At 46.8% G+C, this 18,943-nt stretch overlaps 1 pseudogene; it reads right to left on the bottom strand.

The window, feature by feature from the left end:
• Nucleotides 1-215: 215 nt before the first annotated feature.
• On the bottom strand, nt 216-626 carry LOC129331171 (60S ribosomal protein L28-like; annotated as a pseudogene).
• Nucleotides 627-18,943: the final 18,317 nt, after the last annotated feature.

Genomic DNA, 18,943 nt, shown 5'->3' with positions numbered 1-18,943 from the left:
AAATTGATGCTGCAACATATCAAGCAAGATCCTTGGTCCACCTAGCCCACTTGGACAGGCAATAGGTCTCCAAAATCCTGGATGGAGGCCACCCTCAACACCTGCCACCCAAGATCCTTCAACCTGGGACTTTCCACATGCAAAGCCACCACCCAGCTACAAAGAATCTTTTTTTTTCTGGTTCTGATCCTTTATTGGATCATCTAGCAACTCTTTTAGGCAGCCTTGGTAGCCCGGGTCTGCTTCTTCTTCACCACTGTTGGCGTCTAGCTCCAAAAAATTGCACTCGCATGATGCAAGGTAGCCAACACGCTGGTCCTTGCAATAATTGTTTTTGCAGGTTACGTGGTGGAGACTGCTGAGAGTGGCACGTGCATTTTTGTTGATGGCGATCTTCTCGGAGAAGGTGGCTGGTTTCCACTGGCCTGCATGTTTCTTGAGGATCACGACAACTCCCTTCCAATCAGCCTCAGGTTGCACCCCTACAGTCTTGCAATGGATCAGCCCGTTGTAGTGGAGTTGTGAGCTTCAAGGTTGTTGGGTTCCATGCTGTGTGTTTGCTCGTCCCTTTTGATAAGGAAACTTGAACAGTTGTGTGTGATCATCCATTGCAGATGAGCAGACATCTGACAGAGGTTTCCCGCTGCTACCATAGCCAGAAATGGAAAAGCCAAATGGAGAGTCTTCATATTTCTGACCTTCTTGCTTCATGCAATGTGAGAATGGCCCTGTCACCTGGCCAGTGAACCTCTGTTAGCATTGGGAGTCATGGAAAACATCCAGTCTTTCCTTGCTCTGAAGCCACACCAGGCAAAGTCTTGCTTTCAGTTCCTGCAGGGCAATATTGAGGTCTGCCGAGTCCCGATGAGCTTGCATGTGCACCTAGAATCCTTTCCAAAGCAAAGAGGTTCCTCGAGACAACACTGAGGGCACTCTCTTAAGTGGAAAGGCTGAAAGACAATGGCTTGCTTGCAGGAGCCATCTAATAAGGGTTGTGTGTATTTGGTCATCCATCAGTGCCAAGCTGGATGACCCCAGAGAACATTATCAGAGGTCAGAAGCTAAGCAGGGTCAGCCTTGGTTAGTAATTGGATGGGAGACCTCCAACGAAGACCAAGATTGCTGAGGGAGGCCATGGCAAACCACCTCTGTTAGTCTCTTGCTAAGAAAACCACAACAGGAGTTGCCATAAGCCAGCTGTGGCTTGATGGCCTTTTCCACCATCCCTGCGAAGTAGGCTAGTTCCATATTAGAAATGCGGCAAGAGATGTCCCTGAAGGAAAACTGCTAATCATGGCTCCTAAAAATCTGTGGCTAAGGAGAGAAGCTCAAAGCTCAACTGCTTTATACCAGTTCACTCAACCCACTAGAGAAGCATACCAAGGCCTGTCCTTGACAGATGGACATTTTCTCTTGCCTGAGAAGAGGTACTGCCCTGTTGAGACTGGCATTTTCAACCAAATAGGGTCAGGGCAAGCTGGCTCATGCTGGCGTACATGGACGCCAAGCCAGAGCGACATGTCTATCTACAAGAGACGCCTTGGCGCATGTTCCTCAAGTGTAGGAAGGGGCAATGCTAGCCAAGAAGAGTAGTTTAAAAAGACAGAGCCGGTGGAGATCAGTCTTCAGAGGGTTTGTTAATTTCATCTGTCAATTTCACTTCTCTGTCTCTGTCTTCCGGGGTAACATTGCATCTCCCGACATGTGTTCTTCATATGTCTGGTGTCTCGTGTAGAGAGACTCAAAGACAAGACATGGGGAGTCCATGAACATAAGGCAACAAGTCTTTCCATCGGCAATTTTTGGTGGCGTCAGCATAACCTTTGTCCTCCCATGCGTTGGTCCCATGAAGTGTTTTGCTCTCTTCCTGTTAGCGGCAGAGGGGTCCCTCATGGCTGGTATTGTCAGGAGGTCATTCAGGAAATGTACACAATGTCAGGACATTTTAACACTGACCTCACCGCTTTATGACTCTACAAGCTTCCTCTGCCGGAAACAAAGCCCTTCAAGATGGAAACCTTCGGCACATGTGTTGCCAGCAGGTCTGGGAGTCTTTCGCCTTGGTGCAATTCTATTTGAGAGTGACCCCTGGTTGGGTTTTTGGGAGGGGGTACCATGAGGCAGTGGCATCCCAGAATTCTCTTCACACTCCTCCAGGATCATAGAGAACAACAAAACGAATGTGTGCAGACTACTGGCAGTTCTATCCCATCCATGATCATGCAGGAGAGTTTGTAAAGATCCTGGCAAAGATCCACAGATATTGTCCAGAAGACGTATTCTGCAGCGCTGGAACAGCAAAATGGGGTGCATCTTAGCAGTACACATTTCAGTCTGCCCTAGAACTTACACGAACATTCTTGAAAGTTCTTCGGAAATACATTTTCTGAACTTGGCTATTCGGGTCAGCTTGTTAATAGTAAGATCTACCTAACAATGCCAGTAAGATCTACCTAACAATGCCACCCTAAACACCATCACACACAAGATACCTGTAACATGTTCCCACTCATAACAAGTGGAAGTACTTGCCTTGGTTTGCGATGCTCATGAGTGTAGGGTGACTGCTTAAGGTGGGGATTAGAGGCGGGGACGAACCGGGAAAATGGCAGTTCGTTACGGTTTGTGGTTCATTGTGTTTCACGAACCACAAACCTCGAATTGCCATGAACGTGTCCAATTCGTGAACCGGTTTGTTTGGTTTGTCGGTTCGTCACTATCAGGGCTGCAGAAGGTCTGCAGAAAGCCCATCCTGCCCTCCATAACCTAGGTAACAGATTGATTGGTGTCAGCTTGTCTGCAGTGATGAATCAAAAAATGAACCATATGAACCGCTCTAAAAATCATAGCGGTTCATCACTGTTTGTCAGAAAGGAGCTCCGACGAACCATTGGTTCGTGAACCAAAAATTGGCGCAGTTTGTGACGAACTTTGGTTCATACATTGGTTCATGCCCATCTCTAGTGGGGATGCACAAAAAACCATTTCTGTTGTATTGTGGCTCAAAAAGAAACACCTTAGGAGAGGTTCCAAAGCCCATGCTTACACCCTTGGCTACCACCAGTGAGAGATGGCTTAGAGATTTGGGATGAGCTAGGATTTAGAGTGTGGGAATGAGCAGAGATATAGCAAAGCTAGAGTAATGGGTATCCCTTGAACAGCATGATTTGAGTCCTGTAACACCTTAAAATGGTGGTGGAGAATGCCCTCAAGTGACCGCTGGTAGGGTTTTCATGGCAAGAGACTTACAGAAGTGGTTTGCCATTGCCTGCCTTTGCAGCCCTGGTCTTCATTGGAAGTCTCCCAGCCAATTACTAACCAAGGCGAACCCTGTTCAGACTCACCTGGGCTATTCAGGTGAAGGCAGCACCTTAAAGATCGACAAGATTTTCAGAGTATAAGCTTTCAAGAGTCTCTCATAAGAATGTACCGTGAAATCTTGTCGGTCTTTAAGGTGCTATTGGTCTCGAATGTTGCTGTTCAACGGATGTTAGTCTAGTTTTGTTATATCTTTGAGCACCAATACGGCTACCCACCTATCTTCAGGGCATCCCTTGGTTTTCCGTCTTCTTTGGGAAATCCATCTGTGCTTGATCTGCCTTCTGGATGGAGTCAATCCTGCTTCCATCAGAAAAAAAATGGCATAAAATGGTGAGCGGGACCAGCCATGCTGTATATTTGGCAACACAATGGCCTTGCTATAGACTATTAATTCTGTGCCTACGGTCAGGGCTTTTTTTCTGGGAAAAGAGGTGGTAGAACTCGGTGGCTGAACTCAAGACCACACAATGATGTCATTTTGGGTCAGCTGGAACAAGGGGGGAGTTTTTTTTTTTTTTTACAACAAGGGGGGAGTTTTTTAAAGTTTAAATTGCCCTCGGTGAAAATGGTCATATGGCCGGTGGCCTCGCCCCCTGATCTCCAGACAGAGGGGAGTTTAGATTGCCCTCCGCGCCAATCGGTGGCATGGAGGGCAATCTAAACTCCCCTCTGTCTGGAGATCAGGGGGCGAGGCCACCGGCCATGTGACCATTTTTAAGAGATTCCGGAACTCCATTCCACCGTGTTCCTGCTGAAAAAAAGCCCTGCCTATGGTGATAGCTTCCCTCTTCCTTAGCCCAGATTATTGGATGGTACAGGGAAATTCCAATGGGGTAGCCATGTTGGCCTATCATAGCAAAACAAAACAGAAGTTTCGGAGTATATTGTTGGACTTTAAATTGCCATGGGACTTCTGTTGTGTTTTAACACAGGGAAATGCCAGGCTCAGTGACATCAGAATATTGTGGAGGTGTTCTTACCCACTGCAGATGCGGGGATGCAGTTTTTCTTGGCAGCCCTGTGTAATTCCTAAAGTGGTCTTCTTGACTTTTACAAATACTCGCCAAGGAAGATTGTCGGATGATTCTTCTCAGGCTCTCCTTTAATGCAGGCAAGAAATCAGGGAAGGCCACAGTGGAAGGCCACATTATGACCTCACGTAGGGCTGCCAACCAAAATGGCATCTACCACATCTCTAATGTATAGCAACATTCCTACAACATTGTGATGTCATTTCCTTGTGCCCGCCAATCAACTGGGGTGGGGTGGGGAGTGTAATGTGTTGAATATCAAGACTCCAGGGATGAATTCTGAGAGTGTCTCTACACAAGACATCTGACATGTGAAGAACACATGTCTAGAGATGCAATGGTAGCCAGGAAGGGTAGTTTAAAAAGACAGAGCCAGCGGCAGGGCAAAGGCTTTGCTATACACTGGAGCTGTGCGAAGGGGCTATGAAATGCCAGGAAGGAAACTTCAGCCCATTCTAACCTCTCTAGGTCCAAGCCTGGCTCTGGAAGGCAGCTCCAGCCCATTTCCATTCCTCACTGTCCTCTGGTTGCAATCCCACACAATCTTAGACTGGAGAAGTGAAATTGACAGAGCTGTGAAGGAGGCAAAGATGAAATTAACAAACCCTCTGAGGAGTGATCTCTGCAGGCTCTGTCTTTTTAAACTGTGCTTCCCGACTAACATTGGGTCTCCCTACACTGAATAAACACGTGCTGAGGGGCTTGTGTAGAGAAACTCCCATATATTATGGAGGGGGGGATGTTTCATGTGCGTGGCCTTTTTGGTGGCATCCCTGTATCATTTATCACATGGTGGTTGGAATACCATCATACAACACCCATCACTTATACCACTCTTCTTTGCAAAACCCTTCTCAATTTTGTTTAAAACAAAAACAAAACCCTAACAACGAGGTTCAAAACAGAGAGGCATGCAAGTTCACCGCCCTGTGAAAACGGATGCCAAATAAGAGGCCATTTTTTTCTCCTTACATGTTACTGATCTGCATAACCGAATGCAAGATTTGAATGCTGTCAGGACAGCCCAGCCTACAAAGGGTCCACCCCATATTGAGTAGGGGCAGGGCGGTGGGGGCGGGGGAAGGAAGGCTTCTTGCCTTCCTGCCAGGAGTGCAGAGCAAACTGAAAGTGGGGTGGTAGATGTAAATATTCTCCTAGCCACTCAGATGTGTGTGAGCTAATAATTTGGGATGTCTGCATCTGGGAAAGGTTTTCTGTTTCTCTCAACCGCTCGGGGTCCTTGATGTGTTATAACTTATAACAGACCATTACCTCACTGGCTCACTGCAGATGGCTAAAGTCTGAAAATACATTAAGGAACTCGTCTATAGCTGGGTCCTATAGCCTTTCATCAAAAGGCTTTGGAGGGGTGTAATCTGTATTTCACCACCACCACCCTTTGTCTGATTTGTCCTAAGCTGGTTTGAGATGGGAAGAAGTTGGAGATCCTGGAGTCATCTCATATAGCTGAGTAATCTTCCTTCCGTCCTTTCTTTCCTGTAGGGGAAGCGTGCCCAAGAGTTAGAAAATGCAAACACAGGAATGTAGATTAATATTTTGTGGTATTCCCCCACTCCACCCACCTGGATAATTTTACTGTTCAAGATGGGTAGCCGTGTTCGTCTGTCTGTAGCAGCAGGAAAATCTGGAGAAGTGAGCGGTGACTCACGAAAGCTCATCCCCTACCACAAATTTTATTAGTCTTATAGGTGCTGCAGGACTCTTGATCTTTCCTAATTTTACTGTTGTGATCTTTAATCACTGAAAATAGATTTAAAACCTGTTGATTGACTAAAAAGGTCCTCCTGGTTGAATGGGTAACGCCATCGTTAAAAATGTTTATATGTAATATAAGTATTTATAAAAGCTGTCGATGCCCTGACCTGGATAGTCCAGGCTAGCCCAATCATACCAGATCTCGGCTGCTAAGCAGGGCTGGCCCTGGTTAGCCCGTGGATGGGAGCTCACCAAGGAAGTCCAGCATAGCGCAGAGGCAATGGCAAGCAACCTCTGTTAGTCTCTCGCCTTGAAAACCCTACAGGGTCGCTTGAAGTGGGATGTGACTTGATGGCACTATCCACCCCCAGGTTTTCCACTTTTTGAAAAAGTGTCTTCCTTTCAGTTCCAATAGCAGGGCTGTCACATACAGCCTTCCCATACTCCTGGATCAGGATTCACCCTGAGCTGCCAGGGAGGGAAGGAGGGAGGGATAGATTGATAAGAATCACTCTCTTATGGCATAAGCAGAGCTCATTTCGAGGGGGAACGCACAGGAACGCAGTTCCGGCAGTTCCCCAAAGAGGTCACATGGCAGGTGGCCCCGCCCACCTGACTCTCGGCCATTTTGGGCCCGTTTTGGCCTGGATTGGGCCCAAAATGGCCCGTATTAGGCCTCTGATGGGTGATAGATCACTCTCCCACTCAGCAGCAGCCTGATCCTGACCATTTTGGGCCCCTTTTCAGCCATTTTAGCCCCTTTTTGCCATTTTGGGCCCAATTTTGGCCCTGAATGGCCAGGATTGGGTCCAAAACAGCCAGGATAGGTAATGTCAGGGGGTGTGGCATATGCAAATCAGTTATGCTAATGACACACTTCTGGTGCTGTCAAGGGGCGTGGCATATGCCAATAAGCCATGCTAATGAGTTCCTCCAGCTCTTTTTCTACGAAATGACCCCTGAGCATGAGAAACTGCGAACCCTGGTTAGGGCTTGACTGAGTCACGCCACCTGTCTATCTGAATCCAGCTGTTTAACACTGGGTTCTGTAATGATTTCAAATGTGTGCGTTTGTGTCTTTAAATGCTTGGTGTGGTACCTATGAAGAGTGGGGTGAAAGAGAAGGATGAGTGAGTGAGTTGATTGGCTGATGTCAGAGTGTGGGTGGAGTGAACTGCTGTTTCAGTTACGGAGTGGAGAGAAAAGAGTCAGTCCGGGGAAAGCAGGCAAGCAAGTCTAACCCGTGTGGAAATCTGAACTCTGTGGGCCAAGCTAGAAGTGACGAGTTACACTTGAATGGCACGTGAACAGACTCACATGTATCCCTCCCCATTCACTTGTGCTCCACTCGATCACTGGAGTGTGAGTGGAGTGCAAGTGAAGAGGGAGGGATACATGTGAGTCTGTTCACGTGCCATTCAAGTGTAACTTGTCACTTCTAGCTTGGCCCTGTGTGTCTGAGAGAAACCCATTCATTCTATCTAAAGAGAGAGAAAGTTTATGAAGATCTGAGTGACTGTGCCTATGAAAAGAAACTTTAAGAACACTTGTTGAAACCATCAAGCTTAAGAAATAATATGAAACCGACATGCTTATTGCAAAAATAAAAGGTTATTTGGGGTTTTTTCCAACCCAGAATATCTATAATTCCCATATCCCATTCTTATCCTCAGGGCCACAGAGTTCCATGAAGGAGCTTGACTCTTGGGCATGTTATTAAAGGGGAAATTTAAATTATTTTGGAATATAATTCCTGGTGGTGGCGATCTACCCAGAGGGGGCAAGAAGAAAAGGCTTAAAGGCAAAATCTAACTGAGAGAAAGAAAGGGGCTTGTAACAGCTACCCTCTGCTGAAATGGCCAAGGTGTTTTTTTTAGGAACCACATCCATGGATTCTTTTAAGAATTTTTGCATTTTATGTCTGATTTATATGCATTTAACCTTTTCCTCAAGCTCAGCCCTGCCTGCTCAACATGTAGCCATTGAATCTGCTAGCTGTTACTGCCTTGAAGCAAACACAATTAGGCATACTTTGGCTTCTGATAAAACATTAACCAAAAATCTGCATAAGGGGGGTTGGAGTAAGCGGGAAACATTTCTGGAGAAAAAAATGCATTGTGGGAAGATTTGCATCTCTGTTTGCCAAGTATCTGACCAAGGTTGTCAATTCTGGGTTGGAAAATTCCTGGAGATTTGGGAGCAGAGCCTGGGGAGGGTGCAGTTGGGGAGGGGAGGGACTTCAGAGGGGTATAATAGCACAGAGGTAACCAGGGGTCATTTCGTAGAAAAGGAGCTGGAGGAACTCATTAGCATAACTCACTAGCATAACTGATTTGCATATGCCACACCCCCTGACATCACCTATCGTGGCTGTTTTGGACCCAATCCTGGCCATTCAGGGCCGAAATTGGGCCCAAAATGGCAAAAAGGGGCTGAAAATGGATGAAAAGGGGCCCAAAATGGTCAGGATCAGGCTGCTGCTGAGTGGGAGAGTGATCCACCACCCATCAGAGGCCCGATCTGGACCGTTTCAGCCCCAATCCAGGCAGAAACGGGCCCAAAATGGCAGTCAGGTGGGCGGGGCCACCTGACATGTGACCTCTTTGGGGAACTGCGTTCTTGCGCGTTCCCCCTCGAAATGAGCCCTGGAGGTCACTCCAAAACATTAATTTTCTCCAGGGGAACTGATCTCTGTATGGAGGTCAGTTGTCATTCCTGGAGGTCTCCAGGCCCTACCTTGAGGTTGGCAACTTTGTATCTAACAAGTGGATGGCAGCCGTCTAAAACTTTCCACCACAATTGATAGGATAGCAAAAATAGTCACTAAATCAGCTTCTTGAAGTCACATTCGACATTTACCTGATTAAAGATGGCCACTATACTTTAGGAGAGAGAGTTATGGGAGAGGTGTGGAATAGACACATTGGGTCCCAGCTAGGGAAAACGGCAGTGCACACATGAATTAAAATATATTTTTTTTAAATGAGTAGTGCCAAAGATGCTCCTTGGCTCCTCTGCCACGCTTTCCCACACACAAGAGAGGTCATGGGACGGAGGTCATCGCCAAGAAGGAGATGTCAGCAAAAAGGAAACAGCCAGCTGCCCTCCCCATCTTCATAGAGTAGCTGGTCAGTGAACCCGAGATTAGCCAACACAAGGGTGGACCGAACTGATCCGAAGCCATCACACGGGGCCTGCCACCTCTTTATAAATAACCCTGCAATGAGGGGCAGGAAGTGTGTCAGGGCCATTTTGACAGAGTGCTTCTTTCCTGCTTAAAGAGAAACAAGACTCCCCCCCCAGCTCCTTTCCCTCTCTGTGAGATAGCTTTGAAAAGAAGATCGCCTTCTGTTTATTTCTGGACTCTGGCAGGAGAGGCGTTGGGAGAGGAGGTTCACATGAAGAAACACTTTTCTCCCAAAGCTGTACCCGGCTTGGGCGTGGGAGCTGGCGTGCATGATGCAAAACTCAGCCATTTTCGACCCAGAATTCCCACATGGCACTTGCACACACACTCAGTTCATTAGGGCCAAACTATGAGATGATGGGGTTGTCGTGGCAGCTACAAGGATGCAGCCATTATTTTAAGGTCTTGTTCCCACCACCTTGCATCTTATCAGGTGCTGGAACAGCTGCAACCCCCTCCCTGTGGCTGTTTTGGCACTCAAAAAGGTATGAGAGGGAACAAGTGTGCCATGCTGCAGGCCCAGTGGGAATCTGGCCCTTGTGTCATGTTTAAATGACTTTGAAATGACAGTGGTATATAAAATCTTTTTAGATGGTATATTACTCCTAAGGAAGCTGCAAAAACCAATAAGGACTATAGTGGACGGTGCTGGAAATGTCAATGTATGGACGCAGCATTTTATCACATGTGGTGGACATGTAAGAAAATGAGAAGATATTGGATTCAAATACAGGAAGAGATGCAAAAGATTTTAAAGCTCTGCTTTGTGCTAGACCCCCCAAATATGGTATTAAATATATTACCAAGTTATATTGCAAAAGAACACAATGAACTCTTTAAATATACGGTGAGGCGGCAAGAGTAGTATATGCAACAAAATGGGTGGCAGAACTTTGATATTATATTTACTGTTTAATGTCACTTTTTGTTAGATAGTTTGCATTTGATATTTTTTCTACAGTCCAATGCTATCGTCTGTTTTAATAATCCATAATGACCCTGTACTGTAGACCATGAAATTGTTGCCGCTCCATGGGGTGGTGGGGAGGGGGGGGGGAACGGGGAGGACTGAAGGGCAGGATACAATTTTTGAAAATAAAATAAAGCATAAACAAAATTCCTGCATAGGATTAAGAGCTAAATCATTATGTTTCATTTTAGCAAAAGAACGTGTCCCCCACCCTCTTTTTGGAGCATGCATGTTATGTGCCCGTTCAGTTAATTCATTTGTAATCCTTATTTGCTGTATTCTGGAAACCGAGAACACTCAGAGGTGGCATAAAGATAAAATTAACAACAAGCAAACATTTGGCATCGTTTTCAATGTGGCATCAATCAAAACAGTGGCAACTCTATTAGAACATTAAGTGCCTTAACTAGAGACATCAGGCATAAATCTTAAACCAGTGTTGTGTAGTGGTTAGAGCAGTAGACTAGGCTCTGGCAGACCCTTATACTTCCATGACGCTCACTGGAGTGACCTTGAGCCAGTCACATTTTGTGAACTAATCTACCTTATAGGGTTGTAGTGAAGACAAAATAGGGAAGTGTACTTCACCCTCCTCCTTAACATTTCCTCCTTTTGATTGAAAGTGTATGAGATGGAGTTACAGAATTTCAAAAACATGCCAAAAGCAGCAGCTTGAGAACGCTCTCTCATTTTTATAACTAGAAAAGAGCAAGAGTCCAGTAGCACCTATAAGACTAACAGAATTGGTGGTAGGGTAGGAGCTTTCGTGAGGCACAGCTCACTTTTTCAGATACCGCTAGAATGTGAGTCCATCTGTCCTTATATCTTGGAGAGTGGAGTGATTACAGAAGCCAAAGGATAATAGCCAGTGAATGACAACAGCAGGCGTGATTGAATAGGGCGGGGAATGCAGAGGGGTAGTGGGTGGGTGTGGAAAAATTAGCATTGGTAAGGAGGCAGGCAGCCTTTGTCTTGATTCAGTCCAATACATTCATAGGGGAACATTTTAACCTTCCAGGACATCCAGTTGGTGACCTAAAAATAGCCGTTATCCTGCAGAGGAATTTCAAAGGGAGGTTTATTTATTATTTATTTATTTAATTCAATTTCTATCCCGCCCTCCCCACAGCAGCAGGCTGAGGGCGGATTGCAATTGGTATAGTAATTTAAAATACATATAGCTTTAAAACCAATAAAACTTCATAGATACTTAAAACATAGCAGACCTCTCCAAAAACTACCACCCAACCATCTCCAAAAGTATTTAACAGGCTGAGTGGTAAATACTTCTAGTAGGGGGGGATGTTTTCCTCTAGTCGGCTGGCAGGGAGGCCCAACCAGTGTCAACCATATGCCTGGCAGAACAGCTCCGTCTTGCAGGCCCCATGGTAGGATAACGAATCGGCTGGGCCCCGGTCTCTTTAGACAGAGTGTTCCACCAGGTTGGAGCCAGGACCAAAAAGGCCCTGGCTCTGGTCGACACTAAACGGGCCTCCCTGGAGCCAGGAACCATTAACAGCTGTTTGTCGCTGGATCAAAACATCCTCTGGGGCTCATATAGGAAGAGGCGGTCCCCGCAGATATGCTGGACCCCATCCACATAGGGCTTTATAGGTTAATACCAAAACCTTGAATCTGATCCGGTACTCCACCGGTAACCAGTGCAGCTGGCGCAAGACCGGTGTTATGTGTGCATTAGAAGGCACTCCAGTGATGACACGTGCCGCTGCATTTTGGACCAGTTGTAACCACTGGATCAAGTTCAAGGGAAGACCTGCATAGAGCCCATTACAGTAGTCTAGCCTAGAGGTGACCATTGCCTGGACTAGAAAGAGAGACTGCTGAATTGTAACTGATAAGGAAGTTCAAGACAATGCATCCCCCTGGACTGAATCGAGATCTGGGCTTCCCTGGTTTCAATTGCAAAGTGAATGCATCTTGTCTCTTTCTTACAAACAGATGTATGAACGTTCACTGTAACCTGCAAATGGGACTACATTGCTCTAAGTGGGGTGGCGTACCTACTGGAACCAACCTTACCACGCCCCCATATGCGAGTTCTATTTTATTTCATTGTAAGTTCCTTTGAGGGCTGTTTCTGGCATGGAACAGGAATTCTAACAACGAGATGTTGAGGATCCTATGAAGAACATTGGAGAGAGAATACATGAGAGAGAATACATGATTTGGGAATTCTAATCCAACATGCCAAGCTCATTTCTCTACCCTCTCAATTTTCCTTCTTTTAACTGACTTTCCACATTCCATGCCACTTAAAAGCAACGTCAATTCTCATCGGGCTGGCTTTTTTTGCTGGGGGAGGAGGAAGGCCTTTTTGATTGATTTACATTTTTCTCCATACCTGGCGAGTTTCTTAAATGTGTCAAACAGCCTACCTTCTCTGTGGGCGGCAGCAGTGAAAAGGAGTTTTAACTTCTTGCTGATATTCTCTCTCGTGAAGCAAACGATGGCATGGGATGAACCTCTTCAGCATTTTTCCTGCCTGTGCTTTGTACCCCTCTGTAGAAGCTTAATGTCACCCCAGATGGTGGTTTTGTTTGGCCGTTTTTGGGATTGACACAAGCCACTCACTCTATCCTACTATATAAAAGGCAAGCCGTATTGGTGATGACTCACTTTTTATCCTCGTGCAGGCATGTTGCCGACGACTCTCGCCTCGAGGCCGCTGCAAAGTGGCCGCTTGCCGCTGGGCGGGGGCCCGCCAAATCGACGGTCTAAACACTTCTCCCTGCTCCTCCCTCAGTGCCCTCCTGCTCTAGCCTCCACACCACTGTGAAGTGCCCACTTGACTCCAAGAGGGGGGCCGCCGAATCAGTTTTCTAAAGCCCATTGTATTTTTTCACACAGCAGGCATTGTTGCTAGTTGGATCTAATGGGAAAGGGAGGAGGAGGGGAAAAAAACGGCATTCCCTTATATGTCCTGATGGGAGATCAAGGGCAGTGAAGAGTAAGAAGGGTGCAATATAAAATCTTGTCTTTCCCTATTAACAAAAATAAGGAATGGAAAAATAAGACTAGGCTGGTTTCCACATATATGACCCCCATCTTATGGAACGGCCTGCCTGATGAAGTACGGAAGATTCCTACTCTCCTGGCCACCTGCAAACTGTGCAAAAGCAAATTATGCAGGAGGGCTTTTTTACAAATATAATAGGGCTGTACTGTAATGAAATGGTTCAGAAAGTTGCTTTGGTATAGGGACAGGGACTGTGGACTATACTGATGTGTACTGCCTGTTGCTGTAAGTATACTCCTACTAGGTAATTTCTGCATCACTGAACATAATAATAACAACTTTCAATTTATATACTGCCCTTTAGGATGACTTAACACCCACTCAGAGCCATTTACAAAGTATGTTATTATTATCCCCATAACAAAACACCCTGTGAGGTGGGTGGATCTGAGAGAGCTCCTAGAAGCTGTGACTGACCCAAGGTCACCCAGCTGGCTTCAAGTGGAGGAGTGGGGAATCAAACCTGGCTCTCCAGGGCCGATTCCACACCACCTTACCTCCCGCGTTTTTTCCGATATTATTGCATCATGTGCGAGGGCGCAATAATCACCCGCGTGTTCACATCACCTTCCGACTTCCGTCTTTCTTGCGCGACGCCATGATCACATCCCCTCAATAAAACCTGCAATGAACGTGCGGGGGGCGTGGTTTTGCTGTGAAAAGTCTTGTGCCTTTTTTTTTTAAATCAAGCTGTCGGTATACCGACACGATACTATCCTGTCCTGTTGAAACCACACCCCATTAATTGGCGCTGATTGGCTCTTTTTCCTACCACCATCGATAGTCTGCAGTGATTGGCCCCCTGTTTGGGCGGGCAATTTTGAAATGTTTTTTAATGCTGGGTCCGTGGAGTTTTTATCTCTGTTGGTAGTAGGTGGATTTTTGGATTGCTCATCATGGCTCCTCGTGAAACCATTTGATTAAGGTGGGTGATCACCTGTGATCGGGGAGGCGTCACCCACTGCGGACCCCTGTTGCCCCACTACATGACATGAGTTCTGCGATGGGCAATCAACATCCTGGTCCATCCTATGCAGCATTCTCCCCAGCTTTCATCTGGAGATCCACTCTTGCAACATGACGGAGCAGTCGAGCCGAAAGCTGACATGACAGCTGGCACAGAAAAATGTTACGATGCGGTCCGTTCTTATTCCGGGTAGGTATATGGTGGTTGACTGAGTAGCGGTGTCGGCATACCGATGAATTGCCCTTCCTTTTTTTCCTTTAAGTGCGGGGGTGGGGCCGCAGAGATGAGGGATGCAGATTGATTGGGTGATGCTTTAGGGGATGGACGATTTAATGAGCTAATAGCGCGATGAAATTTCGGTGGTCTGCTGCGACGCCGTAGCGGTACCATTACGATTTTTTTTTAAAAACGTGTGAACAGAAGAATGTGTAGCGTGGCGGCAGCAAAAAACTAGCGCTAAAACTAGGTAGTGTGGAATCGGCCCAGATTAGAGTCCCGCTGCTCTTAACCACTACACCAAACTGTCATTTTCAATCCTTATGCTTTGTTTCAGGTTTGTTTCAGTTGTTTTCAGATTTTAGCCTGTTTTCAGATTTCTGCAATCCAAACACTATTGCAGTTTTCCACCCGGTTGGGCATTTGTTTGTTTATTTATTTACGTCATTTGTAGTCCACCTTGCTCAGTGAGACTCAAGGCGGAATACAAGCGTCAAAGTCATTTCAATAAACAATGCCATAAGGTAAATAAATGCAAGTTTTACAAAGACATCATATTAGCGAAAATCTAATACAGAGTTGAAGAAATGCTGAAACAGAGGATAAGCAATTCTAGGACTGACATTAGATAATATAGAACTACCCAATAGGGTCATACTTAAAGCAACAGGTAGTACATAGGAGCACATACTTAAACCAACAGACAGTACTATGTATGGCAACAGAGTGGTCCTGTAGGTATGCTGGACCAACCCTATGTAATCCTCTTTGGGTCTCAGTGAGAAAGGCTGACTATAAATTATGTAAAAGAATGAAAGAATGAAATATCTTGATGTAAATTCTGTGAGAACTTGAGAACTTCTAGAGACTTAGTGTGGTGTAGGCAGGGCCGGATTGACGGGGGGGGGCAGTCTGCCCCCGGCGCTGCCAAAGAGGCACAGGGCGCAGCTGCCAGCTCCAGGAGCGTACAGGCGGCAGGACAGGGGGCGTGCTTGCCACATGCCCCCTGTCCTGTGGGGCAGGTGAAAGGCAGTGTGGGTGGCTGGGAGGCTGTCCGTGCCATTCGCCTGCCCCACAGGACAGGGGCTGTGCAGCAAGCTGGCCGCCCCCAGTCCTGCGGGGCAGGCGAATGGCGTGGGTGGCTTCTCAGCCACTCGCGCTGCCGCTGCCAGCTCTACGGCGCTCCTGAATAGCCGGCTTGACGTGGGGCAGCGCATGCGCCCTGCATGATGATGTCACAGAAGTGCCATCATCACACAGCGCCGGGAGTGTGCGCGCGAGTGGCTGGTCTTTGGTTGCCCTGGGCGCCGGCAACCGTAGATCCGGCCCTGGGTGTAGGTCTGTGGTCAAAGCATCTCTTTGAGACCTCCTCCCTTCAATCCAGCCCTCCCACCTGAGTAAAAAGCCCTTTTGAATAATTCGGTTCTGCATCGTTTGCAGAAAGCCAGGAGGGTGGGGGCTCTCCTGACCTCCTCAGGCAGGCTGTTCCACAGGGTAGGGGCCACCACAGAGAATGCCTGTGTACGGGCAGCTGTTGATTTTGCCCACGTGCAGGGTGGCACCTGCAGGAGACCCTGTTCAGATGAGCAAAGCTGCTGTGGAGAGACCCAGGGAGAAAAGCAGTCCCGTAGTTATGCTGGAGCAACACTATGTAATCCTCTGAGTCTCAGCGAGAAAGGCTGACTATAAATTATGTAAAAGAACGAATGAATGAAATATCTTGATGTGAATTCTGTGAGAACTTCTGGACAGTTATTATTATTAACAACAACAACAACATTTGATTTATATACTACCCTTCAGGACAACTTAACACCCACTCAGAGCAGTTTACAAAGTATGTCATTATTATCCCCACAACAAAACACCCGGTCAGGTGGATGGGGCTGAGAGAGTTCCAAGAGAGCTGTGACTGACCCAAGGTCACCCAGCTGGCTTCAAGCGGAGGAGTGGGGAATCAAACCTGGCTGTCCAGATTAGAGTCCTGCCGCTCTTAACCACTACATCGAACTGGCTCTCAGTCATTGTGCTGTAGTGCTTAGAAGTGTTGGGCAAAGATTTGGGTGACCTGGGTTCAGACCCTCATTTTGCTACGCAGAAGTCTCTGGAGGATCTTGAACCAGTGATTCTCTCTCAACCTAACCTACCTCACAGGTTTCTTCACCAGGTTGATGGATTTCCATTCTGTATGGCTAAATGTGGTGCCTTCTATGGAGAGAGATCAAGATGGGTAGCCATGTTAGTTCAGGTATCTGAAGAAGTGAGCTGTGACTCACAAAAGCTCATCCCCTACCACCAATTTTGTTAGTCTTATAGATGCTACTGGACTCTGGCTCTTTTCTGCTGCTACAGACAGACTAACACAGATACCCATCTTGAACTACCTCTCAGGGTTGTTGTGATCATAAAAAGGAGACAAAGTCATGCATGCTTGCCTGAGCTGCTTGGAGGAAGGGGGGTTTGAAATACACTGAATGGATGAGTGAAAAAGAGGAGAAAGCAGCTCAGCCACAATTGCTGCCCTCTGCCCCTGTGGCACGCTCGAGGCAAAGGACTAAATCCCCAAGTGCTTATCTGATGAAGGTCGGGGTCTTGCCAAAGCGTCTTGCTATCAGCTGGAGACATATGTGCAATTGGCAAAGCTTCTGGGAAGGAACAATACAAACAGACTTCATTGTGGAGTCAACAATGCTGGGAGAAGGAGCCGGTGTGCCGTGGGCGGTCTGAGAGACGCACCACAGGCGATTCCAAGCCAGGAAGATGCTGTCAAAATCAAACGCAGGGGATGGCAGATTTCTGGAGCTTGGCTTTTTGAAACTTTTTTTTTTTTGGTTCATTCCCAAAGGAAAATTCATATGATTTGGAGCCAACAATATAAAAGAGATTGTGGTTATGGTCATTTGTGATCTTAAAATAGACCACTGTTGCCAGCCAGTTTTGACAAGTGATTGGGTTTACCAAGGCACTAGTTCTCCTTGTTCATAGAATCGTAGACTCATGGAATAATAGAATGATAGAAGCATAGAATCATAGGGTTGGAAGGTACCTCCAGGGTCATCTAGTCCACCCCCTGCACAATGCAGGAAATTCACAACTCTTCCCCCACCCCCCCACACACTCAGTGACCCCTGCTCCATGCCCAGAAGATGGGAAAACACCATCAGGATCCTAGCTGAACTGGCCTGGGGAAAATTGCTTCCCAACCCAAAAGTGGCGATCAGCATTACCCTGGGCATGTAAGAAGGGCCACAAGAACTAAGCACTCTTGTAACCCTTCCTGTCCTCCCTCTCATGATCTGCCCATGTTCACAAAATGAGCATTGCTGTCAGACGGCCAATCTAGTCTCTGCTTAAAAAAAACTCCAAAGATGGAGAGCTCACCACCTCCTGAGGAAGCCTGTTCCACTGAGGGATCGCTCTAACTGTAAGAAAGTTCTTCTTAATGTTTACCCGAAAACGCTTTGGATTTAACTTCCTGGCAGTCTTGCTTGTGTGTTAGTCTTTAAGGTGTTGCTGGACTTTTATTTCACTACAATAGAGTAACACCTGTTGCCTCTTTGCAATCATTCATTCTTACCAAAGGAAACCAGGCAAGCGCCTGGTTTCCTCTGGTAAGAATGAATTTCCATATGAGGTTTTGTGAGGCACAAGTCACTTCTTCACCTTCCTGAAGAAATGACCTGTGATGCATGGAAGCTCCTATGGAAATAAATGTTAGTCTTTAAGATGAAGCAAAGAATGGCATGGCCAGATCTTGTCAGATTATGGGAGCTAAACAGGGTCAGTACTTGGGTCATCAAGGAAGAGGAAATGGCACACCACCTCTGCTTCTCATTTGCCTTGACAGCCCCTTGCTGGAGTCGCTGTAAGTTGGTTGCAACTTGATGGCACATATATACACAGGGCTTTTTTTCTGGGAAAAGAGGTGGTGGAACTCAGTGGTGGAACCCAAGACCGCACAATAACGTCACTTTGGGTCAGCTGGAACAAGGGGGGAGTTTTTTAAAGTTTAAATTGTCCTCTGAAAATGGTCATATGGCTGGTGGCCCCGCCCCCTGATCTCCAGACAGAGGGGAGTTGAGATTGCCCTCCGCGACGCTCCAGCAGCGCAGAGGGCAATCTCAACTCCCCTCTGTCTGGAGATCAGGGGGCGGGGCCACCAGCCATGTGACCATTTTCTCCGAGGGCAACCCACTGAGTTCCACCACCTCTTTTCCCAGAAAAAAAGCCCCGCTTACAACATCTTGGAAACAGGATAATTGCTTTTGGGGGGAAGGTTAATCCTCACCGCCCCTACCGCCCCCAGCTCTGCAGACTATCCAAATTAGATGCCCCTGTGGCTTCTATTTAAGAATTTATTCATTTGCTTCACTTAGACCCCATCTTTCCCCCCAAAGCAGCTTACATTGTTCTCATCTTCTTTGTTTCATTCTTGCAATAACCCTCTGAAGTAGGATAGGCTGAGAGTCTCTGTACATGAGACCTCTTACACGGGAAG

The sequence above is a fragment of the Eublepharis macularius genome, chromosome 5 (assembly GCF_028583425.1).
Source record: "Eublepharis macularius isolate TG4126 chromosome 5, MPM_Emac_v1.0, whole genome shotgun sequence".
NCBI classification, from domain to species: Eukaryota; Metazoa; Chordata; class Lepidosauria; order Squamata; family Eublepharidae; genus Eublepharis; species Eublepharis macularius.
This window is presented reverse-complemented; position numbering and strand designations above follow the sequence as displayed.